This window comes from Gymnodraco acuticeps, unplaced genomic scaffold, assembly GCF_902827175.1.
Source record: "Gymnodraco acuticeps unplaced genomic scaffold, fGymAcu1.1, whole genome shotgun sequence".
NCBI classification, from domain to species: Eukaryota; Metazoa; Chordata; class Actinopteri; order Perciformes; family Bathydraconidae; genus Gymnodraco; species Gymnodraco acuticeps.
In genome coordinates, this window is record NW_022992250.1 from 2,977,394 (window position 1) to 2,997,120 (window position 19,727).

Sequence of the window (19,727 nt, forward strand, 5' to 3'; positions counted from 1 at the left end):
TATCACAAAACAACAGTTGCTCTCCCTTCTCGGACACCTCAACTTCGCCATGCACGTCATCCCCCAAGGACGCTCGTTCATCTCCCGCCTCCTGGACGCAGCATCAGCGGTCGACAACCTCCATGACTGCGTTTTCTTAGACCAGTGTTTCTCAAACTTTTTCATACCAAGAACCACCCAACCAATAAAAAAACACTCGCGGACCATCTAACTCCACAAATATCCAAAAACACATCGTTTTTTACAAATCGCCTGAAAATGGTACAAACAAGTGGCAACATGTGCGATGAAGGTGTTTATCTTGGCTATATCATGCAATCGAAAGTGAAACTTAAGCTTGTTCCATTGCGGAGATATTCCCACGAGAGTGCGAAAAACTTAAATAAATGTATTTCTTTCAAATGTGAAATTTTACCAATATACTCACGGACCACTAGGGGGCACTCACGGACCACCAGTGGTCCGCGGACCACACTTTGAGAAGCACTGTCTTAGACGAAGGCTGCCGTTCAGACCTTCGGTTCTGGTCCCTCCTGCTCGCCCACTGGAACGGAATTACTTTATTTACGATGGCCTCGTGCGTTCCTCTGACTCAATGAGGTCTTCACGGATGCCGCCCATCCATGGGTTTTGGGGGGTTTCTTCCAGGGAGAGTGGTTCGCAGGGTCATGGCCCCGTCAATTTCTACCCAAGCAAGTTCTCACTAAATCCAGCCTATCACCCATATCATACCCGGGCATTCCTTCAGGATAGGTGCAGCCACCTCTGCTGCTAATCAAGGTCTCTCTACCTCATCCCTACAACAACTAGGACGGTGGTCCTCCTCCGCCTTCACAACCTTCATTCGTCCGGACATCAGCGCCGTACGGGCTTCCCAAAGATCTCTCAGACCCTAACTATGGTAGTTATATATATAACTGGTGGTGGCTCAAACACATTCACAAGTATACATGTCTCACTAAGGTTCCCGATATTCAAAACTGCATTCCTGTCCTAATTCCGCGGGCCCCGCCCACAGGGAATAATGTCTCGTCTCACGCCGCAACTACAGGTAACGGGCTTCATCTCCGGCACACAGGTATTTCATTCCCAGGCCTTGCTCAAACGCATCAGTGTAAAATGTATTTCCTGCAGTCCGCGTGGACTCGGGCCACCGTACACTCCGGTGTCAGTTACAAAACAAAGGAAATAAAGAAAGAGTAAAGATATATATATATATATATATATATATATATATATAGCCTGCGAAGTCAGGCGTGGCGGAAGGCCACCGTACACTTCGGTGTCGTAGCGGAAGGCTACCGTACACTTCGGTGTCAGTTACAAAACAAAGAGTAAAGAAAAAAAGATATATATATATATATATATATATATATATATATATATATATATAACCTGCGAAGTCAGGCGTGGCGGAAGGCCACCGTACACTTCGGTGTCAGTTACAAAACAAAGGAAAAAGAAATAAAGAAAAAAAAAAAAATATATATATATAGCCTGCGAAGTCAGGCGTGGCGGAAGGCCACCGTACACTTCGGTGTCGTAGCGGAAGGCTACCGTACACTTCGGTGTCAGTTACAAAACAAAGGAAAAAGAATAAAGAGATATATATATATATATATATATATATATATATATAGCCTGCGAAGTCAGGCGTGGCGGAAGGCCACCGTACACTTCGGTGTCGTAGCGGAAGGCTACCGTACACTTCGGTGTCGTGGACGTTGGGCCACCGTTACAAAACGAAACCGCTCGCTCCTCGGCGTAGTCAAGCCCTGCTGGCCAGGCATGCGACCCGCAGGTCGTTTTCAGATAAGACCGGCACTGATTTCGGCAGTCAGAGTCTCAGCATGACCAGTAAGCTCCGGCAGTGATTCCGGCACAGTGTCGCTCATATACGTGTTAATCTATTATCTCTCCTCCCCAGATCACCAGTCACCCCACAAGGTAAGCAACTCAGTTCATCTCAGTATTCATACTTCACTGGTTTTGGGGATTTCATCGGAGCGGTGCTTTCCCTCCTGAATGATTATCCTGCAAACCGGGGGCCTAATCGCCAAACACCATTACATTCTCCTGTTGTACTATCATGGCAATCATTTCATTCATATGACGTGTAAACAATACATATGTAATTCTTACATCGCGTCTCTCCGGGTTGAACTACCAGAATAGTAAAGAAAATAAAATATAGAAATAATATAATTAATAATACTTTTTCATTATTTTGTGTATAAATGAGATGCTGTACATATCCACTGTTCCATTCTCACAAGTGTTCTGCTGTCAGTGTGAATAAGGTCGCTCTCGAAATGCTCCCATAAGAATCTGACGGATCCCATTAAAACCCAGATCCCCCACCTCAGCCCTCAGAGAACTGCAAATATGGGCCTTTGCATTTTAAATGCTGCTAGAAATGCAGAATGCTTTAGAAATATTTCAATAATGCTATCCCATGAATGTGGGCTCTGATTCAATTTTCTGACAATCCACATGAGGGATTTACTCCGTGTAAGACGTCTTGTTGAAAGCTTTTCTCCCGACCTCTTATTTCAGACTCCCATGACACACCAAAGAACAAACACAATATTGCCAGCATAGTTTTACAATTCAAGCCAGACAGTAACATTTGAAGATGAGTCAAGGGGAGAGACTGTTTCCTTATATTCCTCGTGTTTTTGGGCACATGAAAGCTTTGCAATGCTTACATTTTTTATATTGAGTATTGGATATCCATCCGCATCTGTTCCAAAGATCCAAGTTTGCTTCAATAAAAAAAGGTTATGCTGTAGATAAATGAAAATAAGGCTGATAACAGTATTCTTCTGATGGATATTCCAGTTCTGAGCCTTGATTGAGAAAAAGCTGGATGAAATCAGGAGGACACTGTTACATATTAAATATATATATATATTAAAATAAACATATGTCTATATATGTATCTCTTTATGTACAACCTGTGAGGGTAGCAAGAAAATAGTTGAGAAGAAGTGGTTCTTAATAAACTCAAGAGCCCTTTAAGGTTTCTGTAAAGTAGGCTCTACCTTAAAAACCTTTATTGTTTCTGAATCAAGAGAGCTTGGTGTTGATTTTCAAAAGGTACCAGCTCTGACACCTTGGGGTAATTAAAACAGCTAGTTATCTAATAGCGCCTGTAGAAAATAGCACTTTATTTGTACAGAAATTGCTGCTGAAAGAGGAGACATTGATGGCTGCCATTTGTATGGAACCAGAACCCGAGCTATGAAATAAAAAGAAAGAGCAATAGATGATGGTGGAGCTGATTCAAACTCTGTTCCTAAAGTTGGCTCACAATGTTCCTAATGTTCCTGTGCAATGGGAAACTTGTGACTGTGGTCCTATACGTTTTAAACCTAAATGTTGGTCAAGTGCGAAAATGTCCAATAAACTTGATCAAAAGCTGCACTGTCTGCACTGTGGCAGATATGGAACAGCAGGACCAGAGGATAATGAAAATGAAGTCTTTGAAAACCCCTGTATAAATTACAGCATTGTGGACTGCTTATGTAAGTCCACTAGCCAAACTACCTTGCCATCTTTCTTGCCCCAACCGCCTTGTGGGGCTATACACGTTTTGGCTCGTAATATATAAGCGGTCTGTAACCATAAATCCAGCCCTTGTTCTGCCTGCCTGCCTGTTTAGGATCTCTGCCTGTTTTCGACTGTGTGCCTTCCTCCTCACCGTTTATCTTCACTAGACAACCCATTTGTTTCCCTTCTTTCTGGAATTGAAAAACATAAAAGTAAACTTAGTTTCTGCGCCTTGCTTCCGAATCTAGAGTACAGAGAATTTACAATAAAAGCCATTTTAAAAGCAGAATATAATACTTGTTGTATCAGTAAAAGCTTACTGAAAACATCAACAATGTTCCAACAAGTTATGACAGTGTGACAATATACATGATTTGTAGTGTATGCATTATACAAAATATGTCTCTGAAACTATAGTTGAAAAGCCCCCCAAAAATGCTATGAGAGTAAATTGAACAGCTAATATTTATAGCACAGAGCCTAACATAGATAATCAGTCAAGATTAGTTCGTTTTTTTGCGCAAAAATAATGATCTCAAATCTGTAGCCACTGAAATCCCATCATATTGTGGAAATCTGTGTTTCACTAAGCCATATCATGCACTCCTTGTCTCTCTCCTTTGCAGTCCTAATTATTTCCCCTATAATCTAATGCTCTACAAAGCCACAGAGCTTTATCAGATCAACCCTGGTGGTGCGCCATTTTCCAACACACAGATCCATATAAAAAGGTCCAGTGTCTAGAACACCAGCCACCATGACCATCTGTCAGACACTGATAGGAGGCTGATACTGTCCCGTTGTTACAGTAAAACTAGAACATCTACAGGCAGGTTAATCATCACTACATTGCTTGTTAGCTTGTAAACCACAAGCACCATTTGGTTGTGTGGCACTAGCTTTTTATGGGGGCATAATGCTTTAAGATAATTAGTTAAATCCATAAATGACACCATCAGCTTTTGCAGTTTTTAGGCCAATTTTATTGAAATACTATGTATATGTGTTCATTTTAAGCTCTCTGTACAAAGGGAAAATTAAAAGAAATAGTTTTCACTATTTTCATTTAGACATGTTGCTCAATACAACAGAAAGTGTTATAAGACTACACTACCATTCCTGCCATATGATGATGTGCTCCAGAGCAAATGACTCACTGCCGCATATTCTGGCTTGGCCCGGAAACGCCATATAAATAGGCAATAACCAATATTCAAAACCCAGAATAATGCACTGGCAGATTGCTGGAGGAAGACGTGCTGAGAGGGTGTATAGATGTGATGGCTGACGTGAGCCTGCTGCCGCTGATGAGCTCAGAGGAGGCACTCAGCATGAACCGTCTGTGCTGTGGCGCCATTGCAGCATTGGCCAACTAAATGGCCAGGCATCCAGGAACCAAATGGCCATCAGGAGGAGCCAAGAGGGGCTGGCTAACTGACCGAGTGAATGATTCATTCTGCACAGCCACATGGTTTAATCAGAAAGCACATAAACACGAGGCAAGATGCTATGGGGGATGCGAAGCTCATTAACATTCACATCTTTTGCTCCATGACCCTGCATAAATAGTCTATAGACGGTACTCCCCTCGTCACACTCAGCAGGACAATCAGCATGGTGGCTGCGGATATTTTTCACATTTTCCGAGTGTAGGGGAAAGGTTCACTCCGTAGACATTGTGAAATAAAACTAATATGGCAGCTGTGTCTGTACTCCACGGTTCAAGCACTCCCAACATAGATTTACAAATCATTTGGTTGCGCTGGTGCAAGTGACTCTCAGGTCTGACAACAGGGAGGGCCAAACACTTGGATTTGCTAATCTTCACCACAAACACATCTGTTAAGGATTATATTTTATCTATTCTCACCCTCACTCTCTCCGGTGTATTAGCAAGGTCGTTGTGTACAACATATTCAGATTACAGGCTTCAGATTTTATCTGTCTTGACTGTTACTTTTGCCCCTAAAATTATATTTGTTCATGAAGGTTAAACATTTTAAAATCCCAATTACTTTGATTATTTGTATACTGAGCAGGATTCTCACAGCTAAAAGGATGTTTACAGAAATACATATGAATATGTTAAGTAAACTATGCAGATCCATTCTTAATGGATAAGGACAAGGCTGTTGATATATTTTTTTAATCCCTGGTGTCAATAACATTGAAGTATAGCAAGAAGAAATAAAAAAAACTGTTATATATTGTGTACTAATGCATAGCAATGCCTAATTTGTTCAGTTTAGCCATGATAGTCCCATAGGTATAACATAACTGTCCAAAATTGGATTTTAATATCAACAACCCACTGTTAAAGACTCTTCAAAGGAAATGTCAGCAAGCAACAGAATTTAAATAATCTGAATTATTTACAACACGAGCATGACAGGTCATGATTTGTTTTTGAATCATTTCGCGCAAATAAGGATGTTTAGTTGTGATAATTATGACTCCTACTGGAGCACTCAAACATATAAGAAGAGAAGATGTCCAATATTAATTGATTGTTTCTGAGCCTTTTAATTTTTTTTCCAGTAAAAGCATTAGTATTCTTTCAAACTATCTAATAGATACAGTGATTGGTGTTTGGTTTTTCGCTTTCCATTTTAGGCTGCTTACAAAGTGCGTAAATCTCTGCATCTGATGAGCATTAGAATATGTTTGATCACCCCATTTGTTATCCCACTGCATTGCTTATTCATTTTGGAGACGGAAGTGTTGGAAATAGTGTCGATTTGATGAAGCGATGGAATGTTACATCTGTTATCTGTCATGTTTGTTGGAATAATCAAAACCTCAGTGTACGAGAAGGAACACACAATCCCTCTAATAACATTGTGGAACCCAAAATACAGCCAGAAGGAATATAAGCATCAAATTAAAAAAATAAATCTCAAAATAGAAACAACATCAGTTTCATTGTGCTTGGTCTAGTGTTGATTTCTTGTCCAAATCAACAACATTGTCAAAGTGATAGGGCCTGCATTCGGTGATGTGAATGTGATTTGAAAGTTATAATAAAAACAGTATCACATATTGGGAAAATTATCAACACGCATGCTGCAAAACTGACAGAAACTGCCATATGAACTGTTTGCATGTACATGATGAATCCTCAAATCAAATACTTCAATTTGAATTGTATATCAATCATGTTCTGAAAGGCTGCCATGAGTTATGCAAGAAATGCACATGAGGTAAATGAAATGAAAGCAAAATATTGCATTTTCACATCATTGCATGTATGAATGCTCTAAAAAGGAACATACAACTGTCATTGGCAGCTGAATTGTGGCCTTTTTCCTCAAGCACTCTAAATCCATTTTATACAGGAATAATACTCAAAAGTAAGTTTAAAATGTTGCACAGAAATGCAAAAGAAACGACCTTGACTTTCAAATATTGTTTTATTGTTGGGATAAGAAGCAAAGGGTTTTTAAAGAAAAATACCCTTATGGAATACGGCATGTAAAAGGGTTGCATTAAGTACTCTTGTCTACAGCAATTTGTGTTTTATATGCATCTCTTGTTTCTCACTGAACATTTATTGAGTTTAAATCTCCAACAATGCTGTGCCACAAAGTCTCCGTTTGTATTTTCAATGTGGTTTCTTATGGAAAATCTACGCAAGAAAAAAGGATTATTGCCTTTCCAGAAACCTTACTGAAAATAATCATTTATCTGTATGTGTATGCATTTTACTGGAATGATTTTACTGAAAACAACCATGTGTCAATGTGTTTGCTGTGCTTTCAGATTCTAAAATCCCTGCTCATGCAAAGAGAGACTGGATCTGCTCTCCCACGCAACTGTTTTGTTCCACTAGATCCCTCCAACAAGGAATCAATCAGGCGTAGAATGCTGAACTTATTGAAATATATTTTTCACAGTAAAAGGATTTTATAATTATAGACTTGTTGGTGTGTTCAATACATGGTATCAAACGCTTTAGAAGATTAGGGCCAAACAACAATGTATGTGTGTGTGATGTCTATATTTGTCGATGATCCTATTCAAGCCAATTTGTTCCCAAAACTAAACCCACAATGCCTGCATACTGCAAATAAACGATTGAACATATTTTTCTTTCAAAATGGCATAGAAAGACTACACGTACAACATGTTCTAGAGATTTATAAGTGCAGTTTAACAAATGATTTGGTTAAGTATTCATCAGAAATCATTTAACAGTCCGAAGAGCCACAACACTGTGTTTTTCTGTCTTTTAAAAAACAAATCACCAGTTTAATGGTGTGTAAATAAAGTTGCCCAGCACACTGTTAGGAGGAAGTGGAGCTATTTTGGACATCCCCAGCAGTATCATTTAGTGCAAATGTGGCTAATGTGCAGTTTTCTCAGCTTTGAGAGACAGGTTAGGTTCAATTATTTCTCTACTTGTCTTTCCTATCGACACGCCAGATTAACACATAATTATACAACATTTGTGCACAGCTAGGGCACCCTGTGGGATCCACCTGGCAAACACAGCCCCCGGTGTGGGTTTCACAGCGCCTCTCTTCCTCCTCACATGCTACTCACAGGAAGTGGAGGTCATGTACAATGATGACCTCATCCTCCTGGTATTAGATGGATCTTTATACTGTAAACTGTACATGATGATAACATCACTGACGTCTATTTGAGAAATGAGAGCACAAGGGGGGTTTTTAGAAGGTTAGACGCAATTTTCCATCTGTGCTGTTTTTGGGTCTTTTAGAGCATTTACTGATTTTCCATCTGTGAGTGTGTCATTGTGTGCAGTTATTTGTGTGGTGAACCATCATTGGAGTATTTGTGTTCACTAAAATGTCTGTTCCCAACTGCCCCATAGATGTCCAGACATGAATAACCACAGTGAAGATACAGTGATGATTGTCATAAAACTCAACATATTTGTTGTGCTAACCCCAATCCATCATTTGTCCCCAGTGAAGCTGAATAAACATGTGCTGTAAAAGTCAACTTGACGTCAACTTTTTTCTGAATACATTCTGCCACCTCTCCATCATTGCTGCCAACATGCTTGACATTTTATTATGAAAACTGTCAACTGACCAAATCTCATTCTTTCTCATCTATTTTGGTGAAAGACAAGTTAACACATTTTGTTGCGATCCCACTGAAGAGATAACTAAACATCATTTTTAAAATAAGTGGCAGTAACCTGTAAACCGTGAAGCCAGTTTTGATGGACGTCTCACACACTGGCCTATATAGCATTTTCTGATGTGCGATGTGTGACTTGACTACAAATATTCTCCTTTTGAATGTTAAATCGAAGTCTGCAAGTAAACATTACATCATATAAATGTCAAATATAATTATAAGAAATGAGGGCCCTTACAGTATAAATTCCTTCCGTTTCTGACAAAAATGTAATATGAAAATATGTCATTTTTGTTAAAAACACATCGACATTTGTATGCCTCATTTAGGCATTCAACGTTTGTTGTGTTGTGTTCATTGGCATACTGCAAAGAAAAAATTGTTGCACTTATCCTGAAGGTACGTGTATGTGCGGGTGAATTTAGCAGATGGTGATATAATGTGAGAAACAATCTGGAATGCCTTGACTAGGGGGTGTGTGCATACGTGGTTAATGTTTACGTTTTGATGTTCAACTCAATATTGTGAATCATAAAGGTAGTTAGAGATTTTGGGTGTAATCATAGACCATAAGCTGTTTATGGAAGCTACAAAGCATTTACAAAGATGTGTTGTAATTATGAACAAAGCAAGCAGTAAGTATGTTGGATCACAAGGCACCCTTAATGAAACATTTTCCACCATATTTTAGTTACTGTGTGGAGTGCGGGGCAACACTTAAAACAATATGAATCCATTATTTACACCACAGAAAATAACATTTATTGGGAGAAAGGGGGGGGGGGCGATAAAATGTTTTTTTTCCTCTTTGCTCTTGAAATGAGGAGTATTCCAAATTTCCACAGTATATTTATGAAGCAACTGAGGCAGGAAGATACAATGTGCATAGCCCTACTCTTCAAAATTCAAGACAGTTGAACTTAAATACACAACCATTTTTACTGGGTTATTTGACCCTGAAAATGTAGGCTTAGCGTCAAGAATAATAGGTCATATAGACACATGATAAATCAATATTTTGAGGTGGTTTTCTGACGTCACAAATGTATATTTGCATTTTTCCAATGATGAACAATGGTTAAAATCTAGATGCGGGGACCCTGACTGATGTGTAGTCGGTAAAGCCCCTGTCACACTGTCCCGAAATTGACACCCGATGGACACACGAATATGGAATTGTGAATTTCGCACGAAGATGGCCCCGAACCACACACGAAGGCAACATTTACATTACATTTAAGACATACAACTGCAATGAAAGTACCAAAAACAATTATGTTACAGTACTATGATACTGTACTGATATCTTCAGACTTTGTTCTTTACTTTATCCGTCGTTATATGTAGAAAACATTACGTTTTCTCCGTAATGTTGTTTCCATAACAACAACAACTTCCTGTCAACTGTCCTTCAAAATAATATATTATATCCTTTTTAGTTTCACAGAATACAAATTGGGTTATTTACATAATATATTTACATGATTTTGTTGTGCAATAAAACAACCCGATGGACACACGATAAAGGAAATGTTCAAATTCGGCTGTGATCGTAGCAACATCGGGCCATTCGTGAGGGCATCTTAAGCCATCGTATGACCGCCGGTGGAGTTTCTCAGGCTCCGGCAGCAACTTCGTGAGCGGTGGCAAAATCTTTGGCATGCCAACAAATTGCCGAAGGACCTTGCGAAGGTTCATTTTCGTGTTGAATTCGTGTGTCAATGTTGCCCTTCGTAAGGCCATCGTGAGGGCATCTTGTTATCATCGGTGCCATCGGGCATTCGCCCCGATCAGAGTGAGGGTGAATGCACCGATGATAACACGAAGATGACACGATTTGACAAGATGCCCTCACGAGTGCTTTACGAAGTTGCCGCTCACGAAGTTGCTGCCGGAGCCTGAGAAACTCCACCGGCGGTCATACGATGGCTTAGATGCCCTCACGAATGGCCCGATGTTGCTACGATCACAGCCGAATTTGAACATTTCCTTTATCGTGTGTCCATCGGGTGTCAATTTCGGGACAGTGTGACAGGGGCTTTAAGGCCCGATCAGAGCTTTAAGGCCCCTGCGAACGCCCGATGGCACCGATGATAACAAGATGCCCTCACGATGGCCTTACGAAGGGCAAAATGGACACACAAATTCAACACCAAAATTCGGCTGTTTTATTCTTCGTGCGAAATTCACAATTCCATATTCGTGTGTCCATCGGGTGTCAATTTCGGGACAGTGTGACAGGGGCTTAATGAATGGTTGAGATCTGCAGTACAATCACATGATCTACGGATGAATTCCTGAGGGAACATTTAACCCTTTTCCTCTATACGCACCTCTCTGTCTCTTTGCTTCATTAGTAGTGACCTATTTAAATAAACTCCAAACAACAATCGTTTGGCAGCACATATATAAACTAAGCATGCTGTTACATGTGCACTTGGACCGTGAATGTTTAACATCAAAGGGCATGTGATTAAAATGCATGATCAAGACAGCAAAGGGGGTTACACACTTCATGGAAACAGTGAAAATGCTGAACTAGAAAAAAAACATGTGTAAATAAATACAGGTGCATATGACTGTGTTTGGGTATGTGTATGTGTATATGTATGTGTAAGTGTGTGTGTGTGTGTGTGTGTGTGTGTGTGTATGTGTATCTGTATGTGTATGTGTTTTGCCCTCTGGTCCTTTTGGCTCCAGGTTGATAAATAGGCGTTTTGCTTGGATGACTGGTATCCACTCATAAGAGAATATACCAAATGGGTACATCTATCATGTAGAAAGTAGCCTGTTGCTTTGCTTTTACTGGAGTCAGTAGCATAACAGACTATCCTACCCTTGTTGAAATTCGTATTGGTATAAAAGAAACCATGCAAAGAGTGTTTTTCATCACCTATTGAGAATTCTTCTGCTATTCTGAAGTGAGAGGCATAAGGCGTAAGAGACGAGTCGCATGGCTATGACTGGAACATTTCAAATGGCTGCAACAGCCACCTGGTGACACACAGCATGGCTTTAACCCTCTTTCGGAATTCGGAAAGTGGGTGTATAATGGTGGGAGGTTTCTAGCTTCCAATAGAAAATGTTTAACTCAGTGTGTGAGGTGGCTGTGTTTGTGTAAAGAATGTTGGCCACTTGCTGTGAGGTGTAATAGGGATTGTATCAGTAATCATCAAGCAGTGCCCACACATTTTGATAGCAAGGACAAGATGGCATGTAATGACTGCCTTCAATTTAAAGTTTAATATTAAGGGGAAAGTGTAACTACAGTTTGCTTATCATGTTCTCCACTCGTTTCAATTTATTATCTAAATGTGCCACATGTATGTGTTTACATAAAGCACAAACATTTAAAACAAATACAAGAGGCAAGCCTTCCGGTATTAAAGTTCATCAAAAAAGTGAACCCCTCCCCCGCCCCCCCACATCCTTTTTTATTCTTCTTCTTTCCAATTACCACTGTTACTTGTCTTTTGGCCACCACTGTTTCTTACACTTGGCTCTGTTATTCTGGGACCAGAGTGATGCATTTAGCAGATGTGTGTTCTCCTCCCAGGCAAAACAAATGTGAGGTGTTTTATCTTCACTCATTGTAATTCTGCACCTCCTACACAGGGACATCAGCAGTTATGGCAGGTCTGCACTAAATTGTTGTCTTTCATCCACCAAGCTGTCAAAGCGTTTTGGTGTACTTTTTAAAGGGTAGGAAACATTTATGCTCTGATGGCTCATGACTAATGGCATCCCCCCACCTCAGCCTCTGATCATGTATTTCTTCTAATCTAACCGATGGTGCTGCATGCCTGTGCATATGAATGTGTGAATGTAATGCAAGGATCAGTCTCTTTTTGAAAGATTGCTTTTATCTTACCTTTTATAGCATACTTTTGTTTGAGTGCCCTCTTGCCACTTCATTCTGAAGTGTCAAATGTATGAATGTGAACATTTGAATATACATATGAAGCTTTGCTGCTGTAAAAGAGTTAATCATTTAAAAGAAAAATAAACAGCATTTCATCACTTTTCAATGGAACAACTGAAATAATTCAGCTACTATAAAGTGTTTTACTTTGAGGGTGGTAATTGTTTTCTAAAGTAAGTAGGTAAACCATATACAACTTAACTTCCCACTGCATAACAATGAATTTGAGTAATAACATGAGGATATTGAAGGACACAAACAAACTAATTCATCAAATATTTAAGGCTTTTTCACTGCTGTGATAGTATACAAGATTTGATCACAAAAAACCTTGTTTAATTCAGGAGTGAATGCCCTAAAAACTGCTTTTTGTGACATACATCCCTTATACTTTACAGTTTGTATTAATCTACAGACGGAGGTTGTAATTGTCTAACATTCTAATGTAGTATGCCCACAACCTTTTCATATAATAATGAAATGTCAGACAAGACGACAACTTGGAAACCATAACCATTGAAAACATTTCAAACTTGACAACAGAGATCTCATTTTAAACACAACACATCATGTAGTGTAATCTGACACTGCTACATCCTACACAGCCACATCTCTTCTTCCTTGGTAATGCAAAGCTCAGTATGTGCATTCATAGTGACTGTCTCTGTGGTCCTGCCTGGGTCTCGTCATGCTGCTTCCCTGATGGCTTCCACAGGATTGTAGCTGACATCCTCGTGGATTCATCTTCTTATTACAGACACATGCATTTCCTAACATTCGGTCTATACAGTATGCTGTAAAATGTATTATTTCTTCGATTTACACACGGCATCTATTGCACGTCTGTCCGTCCTGGGAGAGGGATCCCTCCTCTGTTGCTCTCCCTGAGGTTTCTCCCATTTTTTCCCCTTAAACTGTGGGTTTTCTCTGGAAGTTTTTCCTTGTACGATGTGAGGGTCTAAGGATAGAGGGTGTTGTTTTTCTCATACTAATATTCTGAACAATCTGTGCTGTTGTATTTGCTGTAAAGTGTCTCTACTGTAGGCTATTTTTATTTTATGTACAGCACTTTGGCTCGACCAAAAATCGTTTATAAATGTGCTATATAAATAAAACTTGATTGGATTTGATTTGATTTCCAGAAAATGCATCTCTCCGTGTCATACATTTATATAATCTTTGCAGTTCAGTCTTCAGTGCGTACATCAATCATGGTGTGCATACTTCACGAGTGAGTCATTTGTGAAGGCTCATAGTGACTATTTCTATGCAGAGAAGCTCCCTGCACCAGAGGATCGTCACTCTTTCCTGCAACATATATAGGCTAGATTCTCACTTCATATATGCAATGCAAATTGCACAGCATGTGGGCAATGCAGTAGATAGCAAAATGAAGAAAATCCATTAGGAAATAGAACAAATGTGATAAAACATGAAAGCTGGAAGAGGATGTTGAATTGTTGAATTGAAATACATAGAGGAGAAGAAACAGACAAATAGTGTGACTCACATGAAGAAAGACTAAGAGGGAGTGGAACAGAAACAGACAAAAGGAATTGTTAATATGACTATTTTTTTGGCTTTTGTCAATACACTGTTGCTATGGGCGATGAACCACATGAGGATCAAACCTTGGATTTGCTTTCAGCAGTAAGAAACATAGCAAAGTCTACAAATGGTAGCATCAAGGTCAAAGTGACACCATGCAACACACTGTCAAGTGTCAAAAACACATACAGAAAAACACATGTGCAAATACAGACAAAAAGACAAATAATCAAAAAATCTAACTCTGGCTGAATAAGTAAGTAAGCGTTGTAGCTAAGAATCTGTTTCATTTTCTAACCAGAGTACAAACAGAAAGAGTACATTGTGGAATCTGTTCCTCCAGTGTACGTTAGAGCTCGGGTTATTTCCTCGACTAGCAAGCCAGCAGGAAGACACACACACACACACACACACACACACACACACACACACACACACACACACACACACACACACACACACACACACACACAAATAAGCACCCACAATCACACACACACTGCGACTGGCTGACAGTATCTTCGCTCTAATCAGAATCTTAATTAATGTGCTAGCAGCGTCCCATTAACATGTATTCCTCCTAATTAACCAAGGACACACATACAGAGGAAGAGAGGCAAAGACAGAGAAATTAAAGATGTTTCTTCAAGTCTCGCAGGATGAGAAAATAAATGAACAAATGAGAAAAGTAAAGCTTTAATCCGTCACCCTCGTTCTGCCCTGCTGACAGAATAAACAGTTCATCTCGGCTCAATAGCTTTAGTGCAATCATTTGCACACCAAAGTTAACAGGAATTAAGTTTGATCATTACTTTACTTCTTATTCCTCCTTTCTGGTAAACTGTCTATAGTCAAAGATGAATCTTGATTTGGCCAAATTTGACCTCGAGTCACCCAAAACAATGCTGCTGGGTCTTCCCAGACCCGAACACCAAATTATACACTTTTTTTTTAGAGAACTTCAGACTTGGTAAAAATGGTCAAAATTGGTTTTGTAGTGTTTATAGCTGTTGTGGAGGATATCATGAAGCCTTGTTCCGATAAAAAACTAGAGCATAATTATTATATCATTTTAACTTGAAACGGGTCACGGGAGACCCAAACACAACATAAGGGTTAAACATCATAACTAAACTGAGGTTGCGGTCGAATAGTCCAAAAATCAGCTCCTAACGTCTATCCCTTGACCTCTGTGTGAAACATCACGGGGTTAAGGGGTTAATACTGGATAGGAGAATTTAAAAGGATTTAGGAGAAGAGACTGCGGTACTTTAGGGAATCCGACTGCACTTTCAATATCTGACGTGTTCATGATGCGCCAGCGGACGTCATGCATGTGCGTCTGCTGCTGTGGGGAACTATGGAAACTACAGTTTTCTATACAGCGGACTACAACATGGATGTTTAATAAGAACGAGGGACTACTGTAAACTCATCTAGAGACTGGCGTGCTCTGATGCTGTTGTGTTATGCTTTATGAACAACAGAGAAACATATTCTTCATGACCAAAGTTGGAATTGAAATAAAAAAGGAAAGTGAAATTTATGCTCGTCACCCTCTCCCTCGTCCACATTAATACAATCCCAATACGTATTATTGTATGAAAATATCTTAAAATCAATACAAATGTATTTATTATAAATGTTAGTCCTTAACATCTATCACTGTGTATATCACCATTATTAAAACATCTTTTAAAAGTTGAACAAACCCCACACAGCTCAGTAAACACTGTGAAATGTTGAGTTTATTTGATAATTTCAGTAAAAACGTACATTCATATTTCTCTTTTTGATTATAATACTGATGAACGTTCAAAACAAAGCCATTCAAATCATTTAGAGAATTTGAATGGCACTTATCATGGCTGCCACTGAGGTACTTCCGTGTGATTTCACTCCGTTAGGAAGGTTCCTTAGCAAAATTATATTTTTAGACTATTCGGCTGCATTTCAAGTCGATTAAATGGAATCCTTGCGTCCCTCACTTGCGTCGTTTCCCTGCGTTTAGTCCCTCCCACCAGGGAAGCATGGAGAGACGCAAGGAAACCACGAGAAGCAGGGAAATGAGTTTTAAGAGCAATGGGACGTCCTTTCCTCAGTCCGAAGCGTCACGTGAAGCGACGTCCGTTTGTGATGACACCGCACAGCTGATGTCTGACAGCAGCTCTGTCCCTGTTGTTTTCACAAACACCCCGCCTCTGTTACTACACATTTACTGACATATTCTTTCACACACAGTGACGTCACGAGCTACCCACAATGCAACACGCGCCATATATATATATAAATACGCCATTTTCCTGGAGGTGCAAATATCCTGGAAGTGCAAATATAAACAGCTAGCTAACGTAGCCAGGCAGAGCGCACTAGGTTTTTTTTTCTGAATAACGACCCGAAGAAATCGCTGCATGTCTTCGGATTACATCTCTAGACTTGAGGGGTGTGCTCTAGGTCGTTACCAGCGTAAACTAGAGCTGTGTGGGTTGTCGGATTGCCCTTACAGACTGCCTGCAGATGTATGGAAAAATGACAGTGGCCTTCGTCGATTTTGGCAGCATCTACGTCTATCTTCTGGAAACACCAGGTGAATACCCCACTTATCACAATAATATTATCATGCCAACGCATATATGTGGTATTTTAGAGTTGACTAGATATTGATTAAGGCAATAGACTATGATATTCAGTACATGAAGCTTAGCAACACAGACGGTGTACGGCTGCTTGCACCTCGCGTAAAACGGCGGATACCGGAAGTACGGTGTCGCCCTCGGCCCAATACTCGTAAGTGTGTGTGAAAGAATACATTTGTATCATCTGTTGTAGACCCAAATAAATAAAATAAAATAAGAACTCATCCTCAAAAAAGATAAATGCCATTCTTAAAATGTATAGCCTAAACGAAAAAAGTGATCATGAAAATGTTTCCAATAAATGAATAAAAGGGGGGACTCTTCCGGTGATACAGAGGACCGACGACCGAGGAAATGAAAATAGTCGACCTGAGACGCAGTCTTCGACCGCAACCTGAAATTCCCTCCCAAAACATTTCCTTGGCCACGCCCCCCCGGCCACACTCTCTCGCACCTGTTGGGATCAGCACACCTGATTAGTGCATTGTGGGAGGGGACAAGTACAAGCAGGGGAGAGAGGAACACACTCCACCATTGAAGCTTGCAAGGTTTTTACCACATACATTCCCTCAAAGTGTCAGCAGATTTTAAAAGCAAAAGAGATCAAATAAAATCAAAAACAGACTATCAGCAAAGACTAGACCAACATCAATGGCAGCATTAAGAGACCAATCACATTTTAAGGCACTGACTATCTTTTAAGAGACATGTAGGGTTTATGATCCCCATAAAACATGTCCACCTGACCAACCATGACCAACTCAGGATATTTCCCCAGACAAAAGGGTCTTCATACTTATATTATTTGTGGGAAACTAGAAACTATTTGAAGTGTATTTAACTTTGTTTCTGCAATTAAAGGCACTGGTTCTCTAATGAATTTAGCTGTGTGTTTGAGTCCATGGAGGCTACATTTGGCTAAATCCACTGCATTTGAAAGTACAACACTTATGTGTCAGTTTTCCAGAGCAAATTTTTCCATGCCAAACATCAATTTCACAGGTTTTTTTTGACATAGAAAGCAGCCTTTTTATTTGCACTTGAGCACACTTCCGGTGTCTCAGCTCTATTAATTGCTTCAGATGCAATTTTTCACAATGTCATGCTTTTTATTACAAGTGTCCCTCGGTGACTCACCTTCCACAACAAAGCTGGTTAAATATCTTGGCTGAACAAGCACTGCTTTTCTTTGTTACTTTAATCTGAAACACCGGATTATAAAAAAATGACGATGTGGGTTATGCAACAGACACACACTACAGGCAGTGGGTGATGACCAAAATGGGTGTTGTGGGTGCAAGTTGAATGGAATAATTTTGCCGCTTTAATGTATTTTTTGTTATGCCAGGACTGCCTACAGTTCTGTGTCATGACTCATTTCCTATCCAGAGCCACCAGAGCTCTATTTACACCGCTGTAGCTCGGTTTCAAATTCAGCATCACGCTGTGCTAGTATACAAAAGGCAATGCACATTTGAAAGGATCACTGTTGCCATGGGATGCAGATTCTTCTGATTAAACTGGCTTATACTGTGGTACATTTGAATTTTGAACGAGCACATTATGAGCTGGAGATTGCACAATTTCTGCCAACAAACAGCTTCCACTGGAGCTTTGGACCGTTTCATTGCTTTGCCCAAAGGCACTGCAGTTTTTCTTTTTATGGCATCTCATTCATCCCAAATTCTTTAGAAGCAGAATTCTGTCAGATATTTTAAAGTGTGCTGTTGTGTAGCGCTGTCTCTTATAAGCACAGTTCTTGGTGACAGCTGTCTTCCAGAAACCACATTCTCTCATTAACAGCTTCATGGCAGAAGCACATTTTGAACCACAGTAAGAAAAACCTAGTTGTAGATCATACCTTTTGAGTTAGTTCATGGTGATGCAACATTCTCATTTGTCATAAAAGGAATCTATAATCTTGTCTACATGACTAGGAGGGAGGAGGCCTTAGCATGAGTAAGACATTTAGAGGGCCAATCCATTTGTCATTTGGCGATATTTAACTCAATGTATTATTATGACAACATCATGTTTCATGTATTGGTATAGTTTTTGTCTATTTTATATTCAGATATACTAAGATCTTAAACCGAAAATATTGTTGAATCAACTATGTTTTAATCTATGAAACTTCTTAATAAATATAAAAGGACCTCTTATATCCTTGGATATACTTTTAAATCGATGTAATAAAAGCTCCTGTTTGTATAGTAGCTTGATTAAACTGTATGTTGGTCTAAAGCAAAAGAGAAAAATAGACGAGGCTGCACTTGTTGTTGGACCAATTTCACATTTGGCTCCAATATCCCTTAGATGATTAAAGTGTTAACATGAAACTCCTTAAGTTTGGTATGTAAATGTTCTCATGGGGAAATAAACCACCAAATGAACTCTGGGTGCACGGAGTGGAGTAGACGTGAATTGAAAAGAGGCATCTGTTACATCTTGAGACTTTGAAAAGGCAGCAGCAGTTTTATTATATTCTACAGATTTAACAAACCAGACTGCCTAGAATCTTTGCTAATTTAAAACCTCCCGGAGACTCTGACAAGCCTCCTTGTTCACAGCCAAAACCATGTTCTGCTCGAAGCTACACTTCTCCTTTGACAGCCCTTTTCTGCAAAAGTGCACAAGCTGTTCGGCCTTTGGTTGAAGTCCGTAGTCACACTTGTTGTATCATACAAAGGCAACAAGTTATTTTGATTATAATTTATTGTTTACACAGGGCTGAGTATTTGGTAAGATGCCATTTTGACCAAAGATAATAAATAAATACTGCAGCAAAGAAAATTTGTGCAGGGATAAAACTACTTTACACAAGTTACCACTTTTGTATTGCTTCCTTGTGTATTGCACTAATTGTGATATCTTACAAATAAAACACATATTTAAAAGCTGTGTGATAATGGAAGTAACAAATTAAAGTATTTGATGTAATGTTAATACATCCCATTTAT